A 10,241-nucleotide genomic window follows, 5' to 3' on the forward strand; every position below is an offset into this window, starting at 1 on the left:
ATTGCTTTTAGGAAAGCATACTTAAAATGGGAAACTCTTGTTCCTTTCCAGTTAACAATTATCATTTTATTTGCAAAAGTATGTCGAATTTATTTTCTACAGGTTAGTCATAATATGGCCAAGTTTTGTTTCCTTATACATCCTACATAAAACATCCTTGCAAAAGGATAGTGTGCTTTAGATGAAGGTTTACTTGCAACTATCTTCTAATAAACGTGGATTTTACAAGGGTCAGGCAAGAATGTTTTCAATTTGTAATCCTCCCATATTTCTCTGCTCCCTTTCATCCTTTTTGTTTAAAAATGAAATATATCAAAGGAAATAACATTTGTTTGATTGGTAGCACTAAAAGTAGACTAGAAACACCTATATTGCCTGAGAAACTTAACAATAGATACAGATTTTTTTGCCTGATTATCAAGTGTTACATACAAGAATTGCTACTAATAAACAAAAAAAAAAGTATTTTTAAAGTATGTTGAAGTCTTATTGGTACTTTTTATGCAGTTCAACAATATAAACCAGAAGATTAGTGTTAAATCGTGGGCGATTGAAGGAAGACTCAAAACAATGTAACTGTAACTCTTTTATTTAACTCCAGAAACAGCAATGGGAATTCAAACCCCGGGCAACCCTTTATATAGGAAAGGGGCTGTCCCCGGCTGCAACCACTGACGTGCCTTCTAATTTCCCGCTCTCAGGACTAATTCCTGATTGGCTCATTTGAACTGTACTTGATATCTAACAATTAGTACATTAGAAACAGCTGCTGCATATCACTTTCTGAACAATTTCATATCTGAAAGGTGGAGTGATTACATCCATATTGGACATATGTATTTTAAAAGGAGTGATTTAAAGAGAGTAAACAAGGGAAGAAAAACATGATTACCCACAGAGATGCAAGTCCAAAAAACCCTACCAAGGGCAGAAAGCAATTTGAAGGCTTCATTTAAATGCTTTAAAGTTAGCGATAGACTTTTCTGGGTGAAGTTTGAGAAACTTTCATTGCAGGGAATAGTTTTGAAAGATAAGGAATAGTAATAACATGAAGGATTGATATCCCAAGATGGTGACTGTAATACCTAGATAAATTAAGCTATGCATCTGACTGTATACTTACATATCCTATCAAGAATCATATAAGGACAATATACAGAATAAGAAGCGTCTTCATTTTACCAACTTCGGAAGGATGGAAGGTTTAATCAACCTTGAGTCTGAGAAGCAAAACATGTTAAAAGAAAAACCAGAAAGTCCAGCTGCCTCTTGAAAAAGCATTGTTGGGAGAAGTTGCCATAGTGTATTGTCAGATCCTCACAGGACAAACCTACATATGCTTGCTTCCAAGTTTCTAACATATGCAATATTTATTATCCACTTTTATTATTTGTATAAATAACTCAAGAATGAATGCTTCTTAGTAAGCTATGAATGCAAATTTAGTAAATCTAAGTTTTTAGCTGCTTGCCAATGATGTAGGTTATATGCGCAGAAGAAGCCAAAAGTCAGCCATGTGCTCCAACCAATTTGGCATCACACTGAAAGCAATTACAGAAATATACTTCCTAGGAGTGGCCAAGCTTTCAACCAGCTATGCCAATTTTACTGAAACACATTAAAGCTTCTGATTACTAAAAGTAAGCCCAGTCAATGGGAACTCTTCAGCTTTATACTAAGCCTGCTACCTGAGAAAGGCAAGTTGAAAAATAACAGTTACCATTAATAATATTTTAAAATAGTTTTAAAACCAGGACACGGCAAGGAGGATGAGAAGGGTGACTGATGTGTGCATTGATGCAAATAGCTTCCTGGGCTTGCCTCTAGGATGTGCACATCAATGTATGAACACCTCTTTGTGTTCAGTTACCATGACTGTATTGTGTTCAGCTAAGAGGGGACTAGTAAGACAGACTCAGATGACCAACGCAGAAAGAATATCTGAATGCATTTCATGATGAGTTCCTTTCAATACAGCATCTCACAAGAAAATAGTTACCTGCATATTTTGTTTCAGTTCCACAAGCAATAAAGGATGGAAAGACAATTAACATAATGTGAGAGACCTCTCATGTCTGGGCATTTAGACTGGCTAGTATTTTGTCTGGTATCATATCTACTCTAAATAAAATAGATGCGTGTTTCCAGAGAGCCTGAAAGGATATGTATGTGTGTCAAAAAAAAAAAAAAAAAAAAAAGTCAAGATGGCAATTGCCATGGAACAACTGAAGCTCTGCCTCTTTTTATGAGCATTGTGCACGTAATGCATGCAAAAAGACCGTGAGGCTTTGATTGTGGGGTTATGGTACCATCTTGACTATACCATACCTGCTGAGTCCCCTGCTGGTTTCTTCCCCAACTTATTAATTTACACTTTTTCTCCCAAAAGGATGGAAGAACCAACTGGACAGGAAGATTTCTTGGTAAAGGCATAGTTTCAGCTTTAACCAGGCCTATGAAAAAATCACATTTTATTCAAGAACATCCTTTAGCTTCTTTAATGTTGTTTTGTGAAGCTCTGAACCAGACTTCCCAAACCTCATGTACATTGCTAATGTGTTGTTACACGTTGTCCTATAGTGAAATTACACTGATATTTATGCCCTTCCCATGATCTTTGCAGCAACTATAAATATTGTTTTCTATTTCCATGTAACCTTGGAACATTCAAGCTCATTTAATCTATTGGGTCAATTTGTTCAGCATTCCTACCCTCCCATATTTATAGTTTTAATCTATTTATATTTTTATACTTCTGGATATTATATTTTTAAATCAGTTTGTTCTTTGAACAAAATGTTCGTGGTGAAAACTGGGAGGCACTATGCCCTTATCTTTTAGCAGCTAGGAGCCTCAGAGGTTGTGAGACAAAGGAACTGATTGCCATTTCTTAGGAATTTTGATATACCATAAAATTGTTGTTTTTTAACAGTATAGTCAAAATTATTTAACACAGCTTTGCTTGTACTTGTTGATTATCTAAAATGGAGCTAAAATAGAGCTGGTGCTTCCATCCTTTGATTCCTTTGTCCCAAAATATTTTTAAGGACAGATCCAGAGATTGGGAATTGGGGGCACTGCATTATAGTGGTTCTCTTTTCTTTATAGCTAGTTTCAATTGTGCTGAAGGATGTGTGTTCACTCCTGAAACTCCCCCCTTGAAGAGTACACAAGATCCAATGGTCTCTCCCTTCCTTTCCAACCTCTATATGAAACCACTAGGTTAGGTCATTTGCTGGTTTGGAGAACTCTATCACCAGTATGCTGATAATATCCAATCAGACATTTTGGTTTGAGGCTGGCCAAATGAGGCTGTCGAAATCCTGTTTCTGTGCCTGAAGGCTGTGCAGGCCTGGATGAGTAGAAATTGACGCTGGCTATTGCTACCCAGACTGAATGCCTGTGGCTGTTTGGACTACCTTGAGATGGGCATTTTCCATTTTATTTCTGAATTATTTTTACATTTACCCAATCAGGACTTAAGAGCAACTTTGGGGGGAGGATTTCTCTTAGACTCAAAGTACCTGCTCAAAGACCAGCCAACTTTGCACTAGCACACTCTATCTGCTGTGCTAGTGTATCCTTTCCAGGATCTCCCATGGCCTCACATCTCATGATTTGCCTATTGCAAATGGCTCTAACTTGGGATGACCTTGAAGACCAATTGGAAGCTTCAGCTGGTCCTGAATGCAGAGGTGTGAGTACCAGTGAACATTTGTGAGATGTTCACAAGCTGCACTGGTTGCCAGTGTGCTTCTGAGTACAGTTCAAGGTGTTGGTTATTACCTATAAACTAAAGTGACCAATCATCCTCCTTTAGGGAGGACAGTCCTTCTTTTGTAAGTTCTGTCCTCTCTCAAAAAGTGTCCTCCTATATGTCCTCCTTTTCGATATTTGAAGACTAATCTGTAAATCTCCGTATTTGATTGATGCCGAGCCAATCCGTTGCGTGTGATGTGATGTATTTGCATTTGACATGATGATCCGTCAAGGCTCGGTACAGTGTGGCGAAACATGATTATGAGACGCATGCGCTCTGTACAGGAGAATTGTTTTGAGAGAGTGTGCCACATGCAAGTGGCTTTGTTTGCTATTCTGTATTATTATTGCAATTAATAAAATGTTTCTTTTATTTATGATTTTTTTTTCTTCAATTTATTTGTGTCCTCCTTCTCATTGTAAAAAAGTTGGTCACCTTATATAAACTCCTTCATGGAATAGGATTCAGTTATTTGATAGATTTGTCTCACTTCCCCTTGAATGAACAGGGTCATATTTACAGATCTAGGAAGTGCAATTTCTCTGCAGTGGCACCTGCCCTTTGGAATGAAGCATCCCCATCCTGGGAGTTCTGGATAGCCTTGAAAACAGGCCTTGTGGTAGGGTGGATGAGGCTCCCTTGTCTGTGATACTTTATACTTTGAATAATTGTTTAGCTTGTCATCTTGTAATTATTTTGTAATTTTTTTCTAGTCTAATTTATTGTAGTTCATTGTTTTTATATTGTTCTTTATTTTGTGAGACACCCAGAAGTGGTTGGAGTGAGAAGCAGTGGTAGGTTGTTACCTGTTTGCCCCAGATTGGGCAAACCGGTAGAGGCAGCAGTGGGAGGCTCTGCCCACCGCCCGGACGTCTCTGTGCATGCACAGTAGCGAATGAAATTGAAACCCACTACTGGTGAGAAGGCATCACAATCAAATCCATCCATCCACCCATCCATCCAGTCTGAAGCATTCTTCAATGTTGGTTTGATTTATTCTTCACTGTACTTTTTAAAGCATATATTAACCTTTGTGGAAGAACAAGGTAGGGATTTTAGCTAGATTGTGAAACAGCAAACACGAAGAAACAGAGGACAGACAATCTAAAAGTGCAATAAATATAATGGAAACAGAAGGTGAAGGAAAGAGTAATGAAATATCCATTTCTTGATAAAAAAATTATGCCATTGACTGCACCATTCTGCCAAGAAATTCTCATCTCATCCATGGAAAGCTTTTACTTTAATTAAATCTATTGATTTTTCAGTATTTAATGTGATTGACTATGATTAAAATTTATTAGTAGACATTTTTTTTTCATTCTAAATGTTATATTTAGACTTCCATTCCCTTAAAACCATTTAGAAAAGATGACCTTAACACCAACTTCTTTATCTTTATTTACTAAATTAGATGTACTAAAATATTTTAGGGAGGCTTTCAATATATACATCTTAAAAAAGGAACTAGGAGTTTGCACTTTTATTTCTCATATTCTCCCTTCAGTACAATATTACAACTGGATGAATTCTATGGAACTGATTTATGCAAAATGTGGCACCATTGATGGATATGCCAGACACTAAATATTTTGTTTATTTGGTTCTAATTTTGTTTTATTTGCTTTATTTCTTTTAATATAGCTCTATGTCCCATTGGTAAGTGGAAATTATAAAATCTCATACAGTTTTTGTTTATAGTCTTTTAAAAAAATGATTACACACTTAGAATATGTTCAGATAGTAAAGAGTGTACGATTTATACATCAAAAGGCAGTGCTGACCCTGTTTAGCTTGTTAATTGTTTTTTTCTAATTTATAAGGTAGTTGTATCTCTATAATCAAACAGATTGCAAAATTGTATTTCCAAAATGCAGTTGAATCTTTAATACAGTATTAAGATCAATATGAATCTAATGTCCTTCTAGTCCTTTCATATCAGAAAGTATTATGTTAATACAAGCCACAATCCAATAGTAGTAAGTAAGTACTCCAGTAGTAAGCTACGTACTTACTACTTATCCAGGTGCAAGTCCATAAAATTCAGTGGGGTTTACTTTCTAATGCTGTATAGAAGTATATGCTTGCTTGTAAATAATTATTTTCAAATGCTATAATGTAAGGGCTAGACAGCTTATTGACATTTTAACATATAGGTTTGTCAGTATTATGAGAAATTGCAGTTATGTAGTAGGCTTATCAGTAGGTTAACAGAGGATGTTAAAAAATTACAAATTGAATTCTCAAACTTCTTGGTTCCTATGGCCAAGATTGTACAGTATGGCAATGAATATGTAATGTGATGATCATTTTTATTTTCACCTTTTTTCCATAAAGACACATATGGAATCATGTTTATTATATTAGCCTCATGATAGATCTTTGAAACAGAGTACTCACAGCACCCGGTTAGCTAAAATTTGGATGTCTTTTTTCAGCAATGTGCAATTTAGAGTGGAAAAAATAATAGATGCAGCTTCTTCTGACATGTGTTCAAATCCACTTTTAGCCATGAAATATATTGAGCTAGCAGCTTTAGCCAGCTCACTGGCTTAATTGCCACACCCGATCCAGTGTCCTCTTATAAGAATCAAAATGGCTGAACCTACCTACCAATCACTTTCAAGCAAGCCCTTTATTTATGTTGAAAACAAAAAACAAAACAAAACAAAAGAACAAAGAATGTCACTGAATTACAGAATGAAACGGAAAATCCATATAGTGAAAGAAAAAGCACTTGAGACTCCATTCTTTTTAATCTGGATTTTAAATTAGACTTAACAACCCATGCCTCATTGGGTCATTGTTTCAGAGAGGTTTTCTCATCAGATTCCTTAATGCCTTCAAAAATGACAGAGCTTCTAATGTACTTCCTTCACTGGAAAAGTTAGGATACATTCCGAGATGTATCTGCCTTGTTGAACTATATAGAACAATCAAATATCAGCACAGGAAATGTCTTTATTTTTATTTTTTATTTATTTTATTATTCATATTTCTATGCCGCCCACTCTCTGAGGACTCTGGGCAGCTTACACCAAAGACAGTATACTAAATAGCATATTGCCTCCAACAATCTGGGTCCTCATTTTACCCACCTCGGAAGGATGGGTCAACCTTGAGCCGGGAAGATTTGATCCGCTGATCTGCTGAACAAGCAGTCAGCTGAAGTAGCTGCAGTACTGCACTCTAAACACTGCACCACCTCGGCGTCTTGTGCTGTTTAGTATTGTGTCATAAATAGCCCCAAAGGTGCTCTTTTAAAAGGCAACTGGACTTTGTTTTTCTTGAAGACATTTTGCTTCTCATCCAAGAAGCTTCTTCAGAAGAATTGAAGAAGCCTCTTGGATGAGAAGTGAAATGTCTTCAGGAAAAACAAAGTCCGGTTGCCTTTCGAAAAAAACACCTTTGGGACAACCATGACCTGGATGACTGAGAATCTCCGTAGACCAAGGGTGAAATCCAGCAGGTTTTGACAGGTTCTGGAGAACCGGTAGTGGAAGTTTTGAGCAGTTTGGAGAACTAGTAGTGGAAATTTTGAGTAGTTAGGAGAACTGGCAAATGCCATTTCTGTCTGGCCCCAAAGTGGGCTGGGAATGGGGATTTTGCAGTAACCTTTCCCTGGAGTGGGGTGGGAATGGGGATTTTGCAGTATCCTTTCCCTGGAGTGGGGTGGGAATGGGTATTTTGCAGTATCTTTCTCCTGGAGTGGGGTGGGAATGGAGATTTTGCAGTATCCTTACCCTGCCACCAAGCCACACCATGCCCACCAAGCCATGCCCACACAACCAATAGTAAAAAAAATTGGATTTCACCACTGCCATAGACATACGTCATAAACTGTTTAGATCATGTTGAACTGTAAAAAAGAGTGAAACATCAAAAAAGGAAATGCTTTATGACATTTTGTATGTCACTAACTGCTTTATGATAATGTTTCTGTCAGAAAAATGTTTTATAAAGTTTGTCAAATTTTAATTCCATGGGAGTCATGTGTCCCAGACTTTGAACATATTCTGCATGTTAGCCAAGGTATCTTTGTTTGTCTTATGGTGTACCATTTTTCTCAGTTAAAAGTTACGGGCATCAGAGCTGTAGTATTATATGGATACACATTTTTCCATAGCCAACACAAATTTTGGCTCTCAACCATCAGTTGAGAGAGAGACATTTTATTTTGATCAGCAGGAGCAGAGTGGAAACATGAATTTGCTGCTTGCATGTGCTCAATGTGCTAAAAAAATTGGGAGGGGGTATTAAATGTAATAAACAAGCTAGCTGTTACACTTCTCTGGTTCCTTCTGATGCCACGTACTTCTGCATTTCCTCTGGAAGACAAATGAATTACAATGGTTTCCCGAGCTCTGCATGTGCTGCTGGAGGCACTCCAACATTAAGATATGATATTATAGTCAGCAAGGATAGCAAGATAATGAAATCTCATTAGGCTCCTACAGCTTTCCAAAACACTTTCTTGAAAGATATCAGTTTGTGCAATGATTCATTTTCCTCTCAGCACATGACCTCAGGGATGGTTCTTGTAAAATGCATAATATATAGAAATGGCTAGAAATGGAAGTAGTATGAAAATTTCTCATTAGTAAGAAGAGATTTGGTTTTTGAGATCCAGGTTTTTTTTAAAAAAGAGTAATTAAAATAAACATTCACACACCCAGATGATGCTTTTCTTAGGGAGATATGACAATCATTTTCTGTAGGGGCAGCTGGCAGCCCTGTGAAGAAAAAAAAAAAAGAACTTTGCAGCAAAGAAGGGTATTTGGCTAAAGTAGTAAGGAAGGATGAATGATTCCCCCCTTTGCTCATCAATTCCTGATGAAAACCTCCACAGCTTCCTTTATTAGAACAGTCTTTTCAAGAAAGTTCTTCCATCATTTCTTTGTCTGAAGATGATTATGCTAGTTAGGATTATGAATCCTGGCCTAGTACCCAGCTGGATGTGAGTGAGTTAGGGGGTGGCTAGGTGGAGTTGGTTTCTTTGAGGCAGGTTGGAAACTCTTTATGGGAATACATTTGGGATTGAGAGTTTAGGCAGGCATATCCCAGTAAGCAAATTGTTATCTTCCTTTGGTGGATCTTGTCTTCTGTATTAGCTTTCGCAGGAAGAACAGCATGGATTTTAGTAGCATTACAATCAAAGGGTTTCCCTGTCTGATGTTCAAATGGTTGGCAGAGATGCCTACAGTGTGACTTATCAATGTACATGCTGATGACTCTCTCAAGATGCTGTAGAGCCCTATTTTCAGAGAAAAGGTGATGGCAGATAAAAAGCCTTTATATTGTGAGTGTGCATACTTCTTTTGCCTGGCAATTTGTGCTTTACTTGGAGTTTATGGCTGCACCACCCTCAGAGTTCCATTACATCTACTTTAAATGTGCTTAGTTCTACTGTAGAGCCACCAGCTTCATCCATATTTCCACTACTAAGTGGGAAAAACACTTTACTGGGGTCCGGCAAGAGCTCTTCCATTAGGACTCAGAGCACCGACAGCCGATGATTCCTCTTTGGGGTTTCAACCAACCTCAGCATATGTTTTTAACTACTGCATGAGAAAATCCTTTCACTAAGGTCAAAAGGCCACAATGTTAATTTCATGTGCCAATGTAGCATGTTAAGCAGAATAATAAATAGGAATCCTTCAACTCCACGTATTTTTTTAAAGCACTGCTTGTTATCTAGCAAAAGGATTGGAAAGTCGAGGAAAAATGTTCTATTATATTGGGCAAATTTACTATTTCATATATCATGAAGCTGAGCCCTAAACTTTGATTGTACATAAAGTAAGTATTTGGTTAACAGCCTATCAAGGGGCTTTCAAACTACAGTAGTAGCATTGTAGTAAACTGGAAATAGATGCTGTCATTAACCTTTGCTGTTACAGGAACAATGTCTTACTTTTCAACATTCTTATTAATGAATCTGAATATGTTGTTACTGTTGTTCAGTTGCTAAGTCATGTCTGACTTTTTGTGACCTCCATGGACCATAGAACGCCAGGCTCTCCACTGTCTCCCGATGTTTGTCCAAATTCATGTTCAACAGTGACACCATCTAACCATCTCATCCTCTGCCATTTCCTTCTCCTTTTGCCTTCAATCTTTTCCAAAATCAGGATCTTTTCCAATGAGCCTTCTCTTCTCGAAGTGTTTGAGCTTTATCTTCAGAATCTGTCCTTCCACACAACAGTCAGCATTGATTTCCTTGCCATCTTAATTATTAATTTACAGAAGAAAGAAATAAAATACCTACCTAAGCCATTTATGAAAGACTGTTGCCTAGTCTATTGATGCAAATGTTAAAAATGCAAAGTAGTCTAGAGTTTGTGATTTTTTTTGCTTTCAGCCATTGATAATGTTTAAATGTATATATTCAAATAACGTTAAAATTATAATTAATGCATATCAAAATATCTTTCTCATATTTTATTAATATTAGTAAATATAAGTTTTGAAATGAAATGTC

Source organism: Pituophis catenifer, unplaced genomic scaffold (genome assembly GCF_029215685.1).
Source record: "Pituophis catenifer annectens isolate HBS135680 unplaced genomic scaffold, rPitCat1.0.hap2 SCAF_4, whole genome shotgun sequence".
NCBI classification, from domain to species: Eukaryota; Metazoa; Chordata; class Lepidosauria; order Squamata; family Colubridae; genus Pituophis; species Pituophis catenifer.